Source organism: Siphateles boraxobius, unplaced genomic scaffold (assembly GCF_051911475.1).
Source record: "Siphateles boraxobius isolate OS27281-9 unplaced genomic scaffold, OSU_SipBor_1 77, whole genome shotgun sequence".
In the NCBI taxonomy this organism is placed as follows: Eukaryota; Metazoa; Chordata; class Actinopteri; order Cypriniformes; family Leuciscidae; genus Siphateles; species Siphateles boraxobius.
The window spans coordinates 21,308,940-21,323,627 of NW_027509205.1; the positions used below are offsets into that span (position 1 = coordinate 21,308,940).

Below are 14,688 nucleotides of genomic sequence, written 5' to 3' on the forward strand. Positions count from 1 at the left end.
GTTCCTTACAACTTACTAAGGATCCAGTGATCCATGGATATTGACATGCAGCCAGAAATCGTGTTTCCTGACATTTATAGGCCTATGTGCCTGATTTTGACACCGGGGGAAATACATAGGCTACAGCAAATTTGCCTGTGAACGCTTTATATAAATACAATATAGGCAGGTCTAAATCCAGGTGATCACTTATATCAATGTTATATATATCATCATATCGTCCAGACTTAAAACTTGTATAGTTTTTTGTCAGTGTTTATTTAAAAATGTCAAATAGGGCTTGGGCGCCGCGTTGCTTTCTGGGACGTGGCGGCCATTTTGATGGCCTCGCGAATGTAAACAAACAGCAAGTCGAACGAGAAGAAGCAGAGTTGGGAGAAAGAAAAAAGATGTTAAAATCCCTAAAAGGATGTGGAATTTACCGGGATGCGTTAAATAGGGAAGCCAAGTACCGGTATGTGGACAAAATCGGCACTATTAACAGTTTGGATCCATATGAAATTTCCAACAAAGAGTGGAGCACCGACGAGGATTTGCTGCCGCAGTTTTGCATAACGGACATCTTCGGCTAACGTTACTTTGTTTGTGGTGTGAGCGCCTACACTTCAGAACAGTTCCGAAGTTACAAGTAATTGGAGTCTCATGTGCAGTTCACAAATGGATGGGTTCAGGAGCTGCAGATCATAAAGCGGGCAAACAGTGGGAACACAGTAATCCGGACAAAAATAAACTGCGCTCCACCTAGCTGCTAGTTTTCGGCGTATAATTGGCACGAGAAATAACATTCGTGGTATAGATACGCACTTTCATGAGATTGTGTTGGTTAACCGTTAGTGCTAACAACCATTCACACATGTACTTTTAACTATGTGTTTCAAAAGTCTAGTTAGTAGCTGTCAACCCTCCCGTTTTTTCCAGGTTTCTCGCGTATTTGAGCTCTTTTCCCGCTGTCTTCCCGTTTTAGTATTTTCCTGTAAAATATCCCGTATTTTAATACTCTCATAACATTAATGTTGTCCCTTCCATCGGACATGTCAGTCTCTGTAACTTACTGTTGTCCTGTTGCGACCCCCTTGCGCTTCCAGCGAAACAGATGTTTTCAAAGCATCGTTTTGCTTACTTGAAGGCAACCTTAGCGTGATGTTGTCCTTTTTAAGATAACAGCGTGGTTGTTGTGAGAGAACGATTTCACGCCAATCTGTAAGCAAAGTCACGTTAGACCTCACAACTCGCTTAGTTAGCTTTATGATCTCCAGCTCCTGAACCCATCCATTTGTGAACTGCACATGAGACTCCAATGACCTGTAGCTTCGGAACTGTTCTGAAGTGTATGCGCTCACACCACAAACAAGGTAGCCGAAGATGTCTGTTATGCAAAACTGAGAGGGAGTTCGTCTATAAACAGTGCGCAGTAGTCCGAGTAGCAGTAAAGGAGGCCATGAAAATGGCGGCCACGCCAAGTAATGACGTCACGACGCCCAAGCCCTATTATACAGAATATACAGTGGTAAATATTTGATTGATGAGTTGTCATTGCAATATATAACAATACAATATATAGAGAATGATTTTACCACTAAATTCAGCATATTGACACAAAAATGATAACTGCAAATCCACCTTTCGCTGCCTGGAGTCCAGTTGTTTCAATGAATTGCCGCGATCTATTTGCTTCTCTGTTCTGTAGCTTTCGGCAGTCTGTAAAAATATACCTCATATTTCTTGTCAAATCTAGTTGTACAGTCAGTCTCAAACCTCTTTCCCATTTTAGACGCGTTTTGTGTGTTTTTCCGCAGCACTCACGCTGAAAACATAGACTGTAAGGCTGAAAACCAATGCTGCCGCTCAGTGTTTTTGCCACTTAGTGGGCGTAATCGCAGTCACTCCGGCCAACGGTGACGTCACGTGCATACCCTCTATTGCGCGTCTACACGAGGTTGCGTGGTAGGCTACAGGTGTATGCGCTTGGTGTCGGCAGACTTTAAAAAAAATATTCATAATAAAATAAATAAAATAAAATAGTGTTTAGCAAACTCCACCAGATTCTTGTTCTACATCTCACTGACTACCACTGTGGTGATTTTCATGTTGTTCTACTGTTTTATTCTTTAATAATTGCTTGCCAAAGTCATGACCAATCAGATTCTGTTAAGGTAAACCATATTGGTCATGACTTTGGCAAGCAATTATTAAAGAATAAAACAGTAGAACAACATGAAAATCACCACAGTGGTAGTCAGTGAGATGTAGAACAAGAATCTGGTGGAGTTTGCTAAAAACAATTTTATTTTATTTATTTTATTATGAATATTTTTTTTAAAGTCTGCCGACACCAAGCACATACACCTGTAGCCTACCACGCAACCTCGTGTAGACGCGCAATATATTTTTAAGCGTAGATGGCGTGACCGCGCTTCTCCAGCGCACAGATGGCGTGACCGCAGTGGACATTGATATTAGAGGTAATTCCCTAAGGAAACTACGGGGAACGGATCCGCACAGTCCCACTTTCAAGTCTTCACATCACATCACACTTCAAAGCTCAAAAGCCGAAAGTTTCAGGATGTTGGAAAACTAACACTTGACAACTTGTAATTGCCACTATAGCCAACAGAATAGTGAACAGCAAACACTATAATACCATTAAAAATCAATTTTTCTACTGAAGTAGGAAAAGTCTCATAAAAAAACCTACATTTTTTTCTGCACTAAATCTTTATTTACATCGGGGTTTTGAGAGAAACTGAGCGGAATCTCAGTACCGGAAACTTTAACGCCTGTGATTGGTCATTATTTTCAACAGAAATGCGTCTGATAGGCTATAATACTCAACGCTGCAAAATCACATTGTAAATATCCGCTGCGCCGTTGAACTCACATGACACAAATATAACACCCAGATCACTTTAATTTACTTTTGTTTTATTTAACAATACAAATTGTTACACGTAGCAATATAACTCTGTTAATCCTGCAATAAATAAAAAAATATGACTTGCATTGATCTGCCGCTGCTACACACTGCTGAAGTGTATAAATCAAGCTTTGACTTCAGCACATTTTTATCTGATTTACATGATGTCTTGTAATTGCGTTTTTTTTACTAAGCTCAGATAAATGTTGTTCTCTTTACAGATCCTGTGTTTTAAAAGAATGAATCAATTGGAAAACAGTTCGAGTGATTGTGTGTCCGTCGCCATCAACGGTTGTGGAGAAAACGCTGAATCTCTTCTCACGGATACATGAGTGCCTCAACACTAAATAAATGAATCAGTGGACTTTAACCCCTTAAACCCCCCCCCCCCCCTGAACTTTACAATGAGTGTCTATAGTATCCAGCTGCAGACCCGCAGCACCACCAGTTTCAGAACCGGAAGTAAGGGGCGGAGCTTACGTTCTAACACCAGCGCCAGGACCGGAAGTGAGGGGCGGAGCTTACGTTCTAAACCGAGTAACGCCACCTAACGTTTTGGAGCGTAATTTGCTTAGACACGAAACGTCATTATTACACACGAAATGTCATACTTTATACTTATTATAATGATACATTAAGGTATAGTACAATAAGCATTTAAAACATTGATTTTGTGTAATTTAATTCTATATAGTTATCCGTTTTATTGTATTATGAGAGTTACTTCCTGATCGTGAAAATAATGCTTGAAACTTATGGTCATTTTATATAAAATATACTTTATTTCACAAGAACATGTGCAGCATGCATTTTTCTTTATGTAAAATAATGTCAAAAATCTAAAAAGAGAGAGAAAATCCGGCATTGTTTTAAAAGAAACCATAAAAATGTACCGTACTTCAAATAATAGCCGAGTCCCAAATAGACGATTGTCTCTTTACACGCCTGGTGTGGCTGCAGGTCTGGGTAAATATAAGTCCGGTCTCAAATAGAGGTCGGGTCTGTTTTTTAGTTTCAGGTTGTATTAAATCTTCTAAAACCCGTCAGATCGTCCGCTTTTTGGCGGAATAGAATGACTGCTGCGCATGACAGGGCGCTTAGCGAGCAGAGAGAGAGAGAGCCCCGGCCGCGCGCGCGCACTCTCACGTCTTCAAACAACACGAGCACTGTCTTGCTCTTTATTTGTCACATACCAGTTATAGTTCATACAACGAGCAGTGACTCACTGTGTAATAAAAACATACCCTAAATATTATTTAAAAGGTGCAACAATTTTTAATATTTTTAAATACTTGCAAAAATAACCATATGCTTGTGTCATTGTAAATAATTCCGCCCCTCCCTCACTTCCGGTTCTGGCGCTGGGGTTCTGGCACTGGGGTTCTGAAACTGGTGGTGCTGCGGGTCTGCAGCTGGATATATCTCATGAGTGTAGCCAATTTGAGTAACTCCTAAGTAGTGCTGAGTTATTTGCTGGTAAAAACTTTTTTGTACTATGTACTGCAATGTGTCAAAAACATACAGCTCATGAAACATTCACAGATCGCTGAAAATGGCTCATGTTTGTTTTTACAGCATATTATTACAAATTAAATGAGCCCAAAATGAACATAATCTATTGCGTTGATTAGAAGATATTCCTCATGGAGGAACAATTTTAAAAATGTCCATTAGAGGCGTCAAGGACTGAACAAAAAGGCTAGCTTTGTTCCAAACGCTGTAACTTTTGATAACTTTATGCAAACACCACAAGATTTGATCCAGATGCAGCTCACATGTAGAGGGACTTCACCAAAAAATAATTATTTCCTTTCGGAGTTATTCCATGTAAAATAAGAAAGATATGCAAAATCAAAATATATATATATAGAATAGAATAGAATCTTTGACATTATACATGTACTGTACAACGAAATTGGATGCAATCTAATCAGTGCAACAAAACAAAAAACAAAAAAGTACTACTATATATATAAATATAAATAAATAATTTCTATAAATAAATAAAAACATATCAAATCACACATACACAATACTCATACACATCTCATAATACTGTATTCAAATTTGTGTTTAGTGCTGCATTTGCTTTTGGATAAAAGCTATTTGTTCGTGCCGTCATTGTCCTGTAACGTCTACCCGAGGGCAGCAGTTCAAACGGGGAATGTCCGGGGTGGTATGGATCCTTAAGTATGCTTGAGCTTTTTTGAGACAGCGGGAACTGTAAAGAGGGGAGGGGAGAGGGCAGTCAATAATCTCCTGGGCGGTGGTGACGACCCTCGAGCGCTTTCCTCTCCGTGTCTGTGCAGCTCGTGAACCACACACAATTACAATAAGTCAGTATACTCTCTGTGGAGCAGCGGTAGAAGGACATAAGCACCGTTTGAGAGAGATGGTGCTTCATAAGAATCCTCAGGAAGTAGAGTCTCTGCTGTGCCTTCTTCACCAATACTGCGATGTTAGTGCTCAAGGCTCAATCCGGGACCCTCTCCACACATTCCCCCCTGATGAAAACGGGCGTAATATCGGTGTTATTCTTCCTGTAATCTATTATTAACCCCTTGGTTTTGGTGGTATTGAGGACCAGGTTGTTATCCATACACCACACAGACAGCCGATAAGCGGACTGATCTCCCGCAGAGATGAGCCACACTACAGTGGTGTCATCCGCAAATGTAATGATGCTATTGCTGGAGTGGGTGTACGGGGTGTAGAGCTGGGGGATCAGCACACAGCCCTGTGGGGAGCCAGTGCTTAGACTGAGAGCTGATGAGATGTGGAGGTCTACTCTCACCCTCTGGGAGTGATCAGACAGGAAGTCCTTAATCCAGCGGCAGATTGAGTGAGATAGACCCAGATATATATAATATATAGTCTTTTTATCAGCATCTCGGCATAATGTTCTATGTCACTTTCTAAAAATTTAAAAAGTGTTCTATCAAACGATACCTACCTTTTGACTCTCCTTGCTGTAGTTTTGGAGTTATGAGTCTTTAGTTTTGGAGTTATTAGTCTTTAGTTTTGGAGTTATGAGTCTTTAGTTTTGGAGTTATGAGTCTTTAGTTTTGGAGTTATGAGTCTTTAGTTTTGTGTGTCACTCAGAAAACAATAACTCTAAAAAATTTCCTGAGGGCTTAAAGGGTTAATCTATTATTCAGCTTTACGGATAAAATATTGAGTTATACATATTCTAATAAATAAAACAAAGAAATTTCTTCAGCTTTTAAAAATTCAAGCTTTAATATATGCAAAACAAACGATCACTTTACTGTAATGTTTTTAATTTTGCATTTGCTTATGAAGTATAGCTCTCACATCGGGATCTTTCCTCTTTAATGATCCCACGTTGTGCTTTCATGAAGTTACTCTTCCATCTTTATGTATTACAAATTGCATTATTTTTTGTTCCTAATTGTTACATTTTTTTCCACTGTACTGTTTTAGCTTCATTTGCACTTTTTTGGACTGGTCAAAACACTTTTTGTCAGCATTGTAGATGTCGTTTATCTATGATGTTTATTATTATATAATATAATATAGGCTATATTATTATGTGATGCTTAATAACTTTGCCAAAATATGTCTGTTGTGTCAAAGTTTTATGATTATTATGTGCCATTCCTTAATTTCTTTTGCTCAGTTTGAACTAGTTTGTAATCCCAAAGTAAAATGTTTTGTTGAAACTGAAAAAATGAAAATAAATCTTTGGTCATGTGATGCTCTGTGAATCAGATGAAAATCATTTTGATACACTTCTGATGCGTTACAATCAAATTAATGAAGGTGTAAAATCAGCATTTTCACATGTTTTAGTTCTATTTTATAAATTTATACAAGTAAAATGTTTACATTATAATATAAAGTGGATAAAAAAAGACCATACAGTAATTTTAATCTCAAAGATAAAAGTTATAATTGGGAGTATATGTTTTGCTAAATAAAGTAACTAATTCTGTTTTAAAGTTTTATTATTTACCACACACCTGTATGAATATAAACTTGCACGTAGTCACGTAAACAAAAAAAGAGGAAAAACTCAGTTCTACATCCCTGAGTATCTGGTGTATGGATATAATAATGATCAACACAAGCCAAACAATTTCTGTGGTAAGAAATCAAGGCCCAGTTATTAAAAAGTTATTTGACAATTTTAATAATTTGAGGCATTCACAAAAAAGGATTCACACAATTCCATAAAATCCAGTAGGGTTTAATCTGGAGCTTGTTGTTCAGTTGGATTGGGATCTTTGATCCAAAATATCTGGATTATCCTGAACCCATCTGAAGGGAGGATTCAAGAATATAAAGTAATGAAACTGGTCAAATAAAGAAATGGTTGAATTACACATGTTTCCTGTATACATATTGATCTGCACTTGATTTGTTTAACTGTTCCAGTAAAGTAAATAAATAGTGATTAAGCACACATCACACACATTATAAATCACCTTAATTAGGATAATTTAGAAAAAATAATTCAGAGGTCATTAACTTGTGTGCAAAACTGGCCTTATATACAGGTCCTTCTCAAAAAATTAGCATATTGTGATAAAGTTCATTATTTTCCATAATGTAATGATAAAAATTAAACTTTCATATATTTTAGATTCATTGCACACCAACTGAAATATTTCAGGTCTTTTATTGTTTTATTACTGATGATTTTGGCATACAGCTCATGAAAACCCAAAAATCCTATCTCAAAAAATTAGCATATTTCATCCGACCAATAAAAGAAGTGTTTTTAATACAAAAAACTTCACTCAATACTTGGTCGGGAATCCTTTTGCAGAAATGACTGCTTCAATGCGGCGTGGCATGGAGGCAATCAGCCTGTGGCACTGCTGAGGTGTTATGGAGGCCCAGGATGCTTCGATAGCGGCCTTAAGCTCATCCAGAGTGTTGGGTCTTGCGTCTCTCAACTTTCTCTTCACAATATCCCACAGATTCTCTATGGGGTTCAGGTCAGGAGAGTTGGCAGGCCAATTGAGCACAGTAATACCATGGTCAGTAAACCATTTACCAGTGGTTTTGGCACTGTGAGCAGGTGCCAGGTCGTGCTGAAAAATGAAATCTTCATCTCCATAAAGCTTTTCAGCAGATGGAAGCATGAAGTGCTCCAAAATCTCCTGATAGCTAGCTGCATTGACCCTGCCCTTGATTAAACACAGTGGACCAACACCAGCAGCTGACATGGCACCCCAGACCATCACTGACTGTGGGTACTTGACACTGGACTTCAGGCATTTTGGCATTTCCTTCTCCCCAGTCTTCCTCCAGACTCTGGCACCTTGATTTCCGAATGACATGCAAAACTGAGCAACAGTCCAGTGCTGCTTCTCTGTAGCCCAGGTCAGGCGCTTCTGCCGCTGTTTCGGGTTCAAAAGTGGCTTGACCTGGGGAATGCGGCACCTGTAGCCCATTTCCTGCACACGCCTGTGCACGGTGGCTCTGGATGTTTCTACTCCAGACTCAGTCCACTGCTTCCGCAGGTCCCCCAAGGTCTGGAATCGGTCCTTCTTCACAATCTTCCTCAGGGTCCGGTCACCTCTTCTCGTTGTGCAGCGTTTTTTGCCACACTTTTTCCTTCCCACAGACTTCCCACTGAGGTGCCTTGATACAGCACTCTGGGAACAGCCTATTTGTTCAGAAATTTCTTTCTGTGTCTTACCCTCTTGCTTGAGGGTGTCAATGATGGCCTTCTGGACAGCAGTCAGGTCGGCAGTCTTACCCATGATTGCGGTTTTGAGTAATGAAACAGGCTGGGAGTTTTTAAAAGCCTCAGGAATCTTTTGCAGGTGTTTAGAGTTAATTAGTTGTTTCAGATGATTAGGTTAATAGCTCGTTTAGAGACCCTCTTCATGATATGCTAATTTTTTGAGACAGGAATTTTGGGTTTTCATGAGCTGTATGCCAAAATCATCAGTATTAAAACAATAAAAGACCTGAAATATTTCAGTTGGTGTGCAATGAATCTAAAATATATGAAAGTTTAATTTTTATCATTACATTATGGAAAATAATTAACTTTATCACAATATGCTAATTTTTTGAGAAGGACCTGTAAACCTATGCTATTGTACCTGGAAAAAACTTAGGTTTATTTAATTTGTATATTTTTTCTATTGCATTTGTGCTATTGTTTGTAATTTGCTTCTTTGTTCCTATTTTAAATATCTAAAATAAAATTGCCTGCCTTGCTGTAGTCAGCATTAATGGACTTCAGAACAGAAACGGCCATTCACTGATATTATAAAGCTTGGCAGAGTCCGGACATTTTTTAATATAACTCTGATTGTTCTGAAAGAAGAAAGTCATATACACATAGGATGACTTGAGGGTGAGTAAATCATGGGGTAATTTTCATTTTTGGGTGAACTATCCCTTTAACTAATGTAATAATCAAAGTATTAGCCTCAGCTTTATGAAAGTTAGAGGAGTGCAGTTGATTTCTCTAATGATGGGACAAGTTAGCTATTAGAAAGCTAATATTAGCCGTGTGTGTTAGCGAGCTGTAGCCTTGGGCCGATTGCTATTCGTCCATATTTTACTACTTAATATGAACTATTAGATAAAAACGAACCCATTCTTCCAGCTGATGCTTCATGTTTTATTGCCTGAATCTACTATTGTCTCCTTAAAGGCTGGACTTTACAGTTGAGTAGCTTATAAAACCTATTGCTGTACACCCTGTCACACAGTGTGTGTGTCTGTGTGTGTAAGGTGGGCGGGGTTAGGATTTCCCAAGATTTTCAAAGATGGCGCCGCCCATACCCCCCATAAACGGCCTCAAAACCGTTATTCAGAAAAGGCTTGTTCGACTTGAACCGGCGCTGCGCAGACCGATCGGTTGATGACATCAAAGTACCGCGAGAGTGATTCAAAAGCATAAGGAGCCGTCTGCTCTCTAATCGCTCTCGCGGTACTTTGATGTCATCAACCGATCGGTCTGTGCAGCGCCGGTTCAAGTCGAACAAGCCTTAAAGTCTATGGGTGACGTCACAGACGCTTTGTCCATTTTTTTAACAGTCTATGGTTGAGACATATGTGCGATTGTGTGGTCTGTTCCCGACCCTGTTACTCAAACCCCTTAGAACACATATTATACAGACACTTGATATTCCATCTTATTAGATTATTTAATTGCATTTGATCGATTTTAATTTAAATAAAACATTTGCTATATGTTTGTAAAAGGTGTTTTTATTCATGTTTGGCCTGAGTGTTTGTTGCATTACACTGTTCTGAACAGCAGGGGTCGCCAGCGTGTGGCGAAAATGAATCGAAACATTGAATCATTTTGCGAAGCAATTGGTTCAATTGATTCGAAGCTTAGTTTCTCTCTTCACTACTCGACACTGAACAGAAAAATGAGTCAGAGGAAATTTCCACTTGAGAGAATGTGAAGCCTCCCTCCGATCATACACGTAGCCTATTTGACATGTCTAAGCACTTCACCTCAGAACAAACAATCATAGTATGAACCTGCCGGAGCGATCAGTCTTTATACCACTTTTCCGGAAAATATTTCGCTGTTTCGAATTGTTAAGAGTTGCAACAGAAAAAGACTGCGTTTCCCGAAAGCATCGAGAGTTAAGTTAACCGTAGAGACCATTAGTGGCGATTGTTCAACGATCAAATAGACTTTACGATGCTTTTAGGGAACGCAGCCCAGGCCGTTTGTGACGCACTTTTAAAATGTAAGATAAAACGTTTAAAGAACACATTTGTTTAATCAGTACATCTGAATTGAATTAACTTGTGTATTAAAGCATGCTTAGTTTATTATTTCTCTCTAAATAGTATATTTTGGGGGTGTTCTCAGATAATAGATTATGCTTTAGATAGAGAAAAGGCCTCTAAAACGGGTTACATATAACATTGAGGCATGTGATATGAGAATATCCTTTTTATTTCTTATAAATAAATGCTATAAAGAATAAAATTAACTAATCTAGGAAGAGCATATTGCGGCAAATTTAGAGTGAGCAAACCCGTATAGGTGAAGTTTAGGCATTGATTCTGTTGACTACCTTTATATCATGTTTCTGCTCAGCTGATTTTTGGATTGATGTAAAAGGGAAGTTCATAAATGAGTTTAAAAAAAATACTGCTATAAAACAAGTTAAAAAGGCAAGCAGTTAAAAAAAACATGGCTAAAATTAAATGGGGGCATCATACTAAATACCAAAATTGTATTATAGCCTACTACTGTATGTAATATAATTGTATAATTTTTGTCTCCTTTATCTTGCTTTCAACACAAGAAGCAGTGGGTCCTGAAAACTGCACTGATGCTGTGACCCTCAGCTCCGGATTTTTCAAGTTTTTTTTATTTTTTATAAACCTTTTCTAAACATTAAACTTCACATTGTTGGTCTTTGTGGAAAAAGTGCGGATACACCTAAGGATGGTATAGCACCCAATGTTTAGTTATATTTAGATTGCTCCTGCTGACTTGAGCAACGATCATTTTCTCCTGTGTTTAGTGGCAAAACCATACATTCTGCTTTCTCTGAGCAACTGGATCCTCATGCAGCACTGCAAACTACAGTGGAGACTATAAGAACAACATGGCGGAAAGAACAGACAAAATGCTTGACATGCAGTTTGTTCGAAATGTATAAACCCATTGTTATACGTCTCTCATATATATATATATATATATATATATATATATATATATATATATATATATTCTGTGTGTATAAACAGATGTTTTGTTTTAGATTTGAATGTATTCAATCATAGTATAAGTGCATGGGATGCATAAGAAAAAATAAATTTCACTTGTTTGCAATGGATTTAAGACAATCACATGTCATCTGCAGGTCTCCTGTCTTTGTGAAACCATAGCGGACATGATTAAGTTTAAGAACATAAAATAAGTCAAAACAACTGCACCAATTTTTTTAATAAATAAAGTTGTCCTGAAATAACTAAAAACCTGACGCTGGTTATTCACACTCATCGTAAAATATTTGCGGATTTTTATCTGTTCAAAATAACAATGCTCTAACTACAAAAAAACATTTTTTTATATACCTCTAAGCGAAGAACGCAAAATAACTTCGTTGTGAGTCACATAAGAGAGGCCACACAGACCGACATTTGCTCTCTTCCTCAACGGTCGGTCGTTTCACTTGTCAACAACAGTCGATTCTCATTGGAGTAAACGGAGATGACGCAGCTCTCTCCTTCTTCTTTAGGTCCGTCACTCAATGCACTTTGTGTAACAAGCACTGCGATTGGTTGCACAGGGAGCGATTTGGAACGATCAAGCTTGAACCAAGAACGATCTCGAAATTCACGAGTTGTAACGTTATACTATCCGGTGTTCGGTCTTGAGTAGATATTCCCGTAAGTGCAGCCAGGACCACTCATAAATTCTCTATTATCAAGAACCATCAAGCAGCAGACAAAACTTGTCGAAGACAGCTATACACTAAAATGTGTTGTAATCGTTTTCTCTTCGGAAACCTTCAATGTCGCAAGTAAGTAAATGATTTTACTACCCAATAATCTATTTTACATAAACGCAATAGATATTTCGATGATAAAAATATGACCTTTAAAAATCTAACTGTGGATATGTACACGTTGTGACGCATACTAATATATTAAGGAACGTGTATGGTTGAAATGCGGGTTTATAAGATTGGTCTCGCCTTTGTTGGCCGCGCGTGAGTTTCACTTCGTCCGCTCAAGATAGCAACAAGTATAATGCCGCTAAATCTCCAGATTCTCAAAACTCATATTCATATATCATTACTAGATTTGTGTGCGTTTTTTTATTTATTGAAACCAACTTCAGTCCTCGAGGCATCTGTTGGGCGGGGGAGTCCACTCCCCATTGTGCAGTGTTTGACCGTTTCGAAACAGTGAATCATTTCTCGAATCAATTGGTTCAATTCTTTCGAAGCTTTGAAAAGCTTCATTTCTCCTATCCCTACCGGAAGAAGCGTGCACAGGGCGCGCGTCACATCCCTAAACAAGAGGATTGCGTGCTGCCATTCCGTGAGCCGCTGTTTCTTCATACACATAAACCTGAACTTTAAATAAGAACTTATCTTATTCAGTGGAATTCTACAAATGACACTGTAGGGCAGTAACACATTTTGCTGCAAATCTCGTAAAGAGAAGAAAAGCGATCCGCCATCACCGGTTAGCATTTAGCATAGCTAGCTTGAGCAGATTGAAACTTTTTATTTTAAGTTTATCATGGTTTTTCTGAAGATGAATACTATTTTCACGATGAATTTGGTACTTTTATCGGGTATGTAACGTTGACTGTTGATTTAATTAGTTGATGGGGAAAAAGTGATGTCAGTTTATTCCTCATTATTCTAATACAGTGGTTCTGATTTGCAGTTCTGGTTGTTGCTGGGTCGAAGATCGAGGCGATCGATGGACAGAATGTGACAATATCCTTCGACATCGATGAAGTGGAGAAAGCAGATGAAGTGAAGATTATTTTTAAAGAAGACAAGAAGGAATATGCTGTAGTTATTGCGCAGAAGCCTTGGGTCTATGATGATCCTCCCTCACCTGGAGTTACACTGATATTAGGAAAAGGTCGATTATCTGTAATCATTCAAGATGTGAACATCTCCAGATCAGGACTCTATAAAGCAGAAGTCTACACTGGAGAGAAAGTGTCTGATAGGAATGCTACACTTGTTGTCAACAGTGAGTATATTACTATTATATGTCTGTTTACCTGTAATGAACCAGAATCAGGATTATGAAAAAATATATATAAATGGTCATGATTGTGCTCATGAAGTTTTTTAAAATTAAGTTGATGTTACACCTACTCTAGCTGGAATGGATTGCAACACTGCAGAGCATTTTAGCTAATCTAAATGTTTTTATAAATCACACAACAACTTCACTTACAACTGCAGAGACTGAATCTAAATGTGCTTTTTGTAAAAGCCTCAGTTGGAAACGATTATAAGTGATAAGATTTAGGTGATGTGAAGAATCAATGTCACATCATTAGATCAGCATTAACTCCTCGTGATTTATTTAACGATTTAGAAAAGAGAAGGAAAAACTTGCTTAGATTTATTTCTTAAATAATTTGTTTAAAGCTGTGCAAACACCTCAGAGAGAGAGTTAAATCTTGTCTGGTAATTTGTAGGGCTGGGCGATATGGCCTAAAAATAAAATCTCCGATTTTATTTTTTTTAAATCGATTTCCGATTTTTTTCCGATTTTCCCCCCTACTTATTAAGGAAAGCAATAAGTACAAACGGCAGACAACTTAAAACAAATTTTGCTTTTATTTAATCAAAAGCAAGACAAATGTAACCCCCATTTCTGGGATGAATAATAAATAAATGAACACCCTCTTGGAATCAAAGTCCCAGCTGTGTTTTAAGTCACACTTTGTAGTCTAGACTAAAAGGAGACAAACATTCACCTTGAGAGTAGCACCATTTTCTAAAGCATTAACAATACATTCAAATCTGAGGAAAACTAGACAGTGACATTTTTCATTGTATCTAGCCCAAACAATGCAACAACATACAGGGATACATGGCATGAACATGCACTGCATCTTACTCTTAGCAGAATTAAATTTTTCAAACCAAAAACAGAAAAAATACTCTGTCTTTAATTGCACTTTGCATAGAATTTTAAATAACACCATAAAGAGGCAACACCCCTGTTTTGGGTAAAATACTAATGTAAACAAAAATTTAGCAGAGTACAAAATGTGCAAAATAAATAATACATCAACTCCAACTGAAATTGATAAAGTGCAA

The 14,688-nt window shown here is 37.9% G+C and overlaps 1 protein-coding gene across 4 annotated transcripts in view; it reads left to right on the forward strand.

The window, feature by feature from the left end:
• LOC143725553 (uncharacterized) overlaps nt 1-14,688 on the forward strand; it is a 37,405-nt gene that overhangs the window by 13,372 nt on the left and 9,345 nt on the right. For 2 of the 4 annotated variants that reach the window (XR_013198244.1, XR_013198246.1), the window contains exons 1-2: nt 12,122-12,408; nt 13,286-13,603. The exons of the other annotated variants lie outside the window; for them this stretch is intronic. The gene's annotated coding sequence lies outside the window, so the exon portion shown is untranslated. Of the gene's footprint in view, nt 1-12,121; nt 12,409-13,285; nt 13,604-14,688 lie in introns of those variants that run through there. 4 annotated transcript variants of the gene reach the window in all.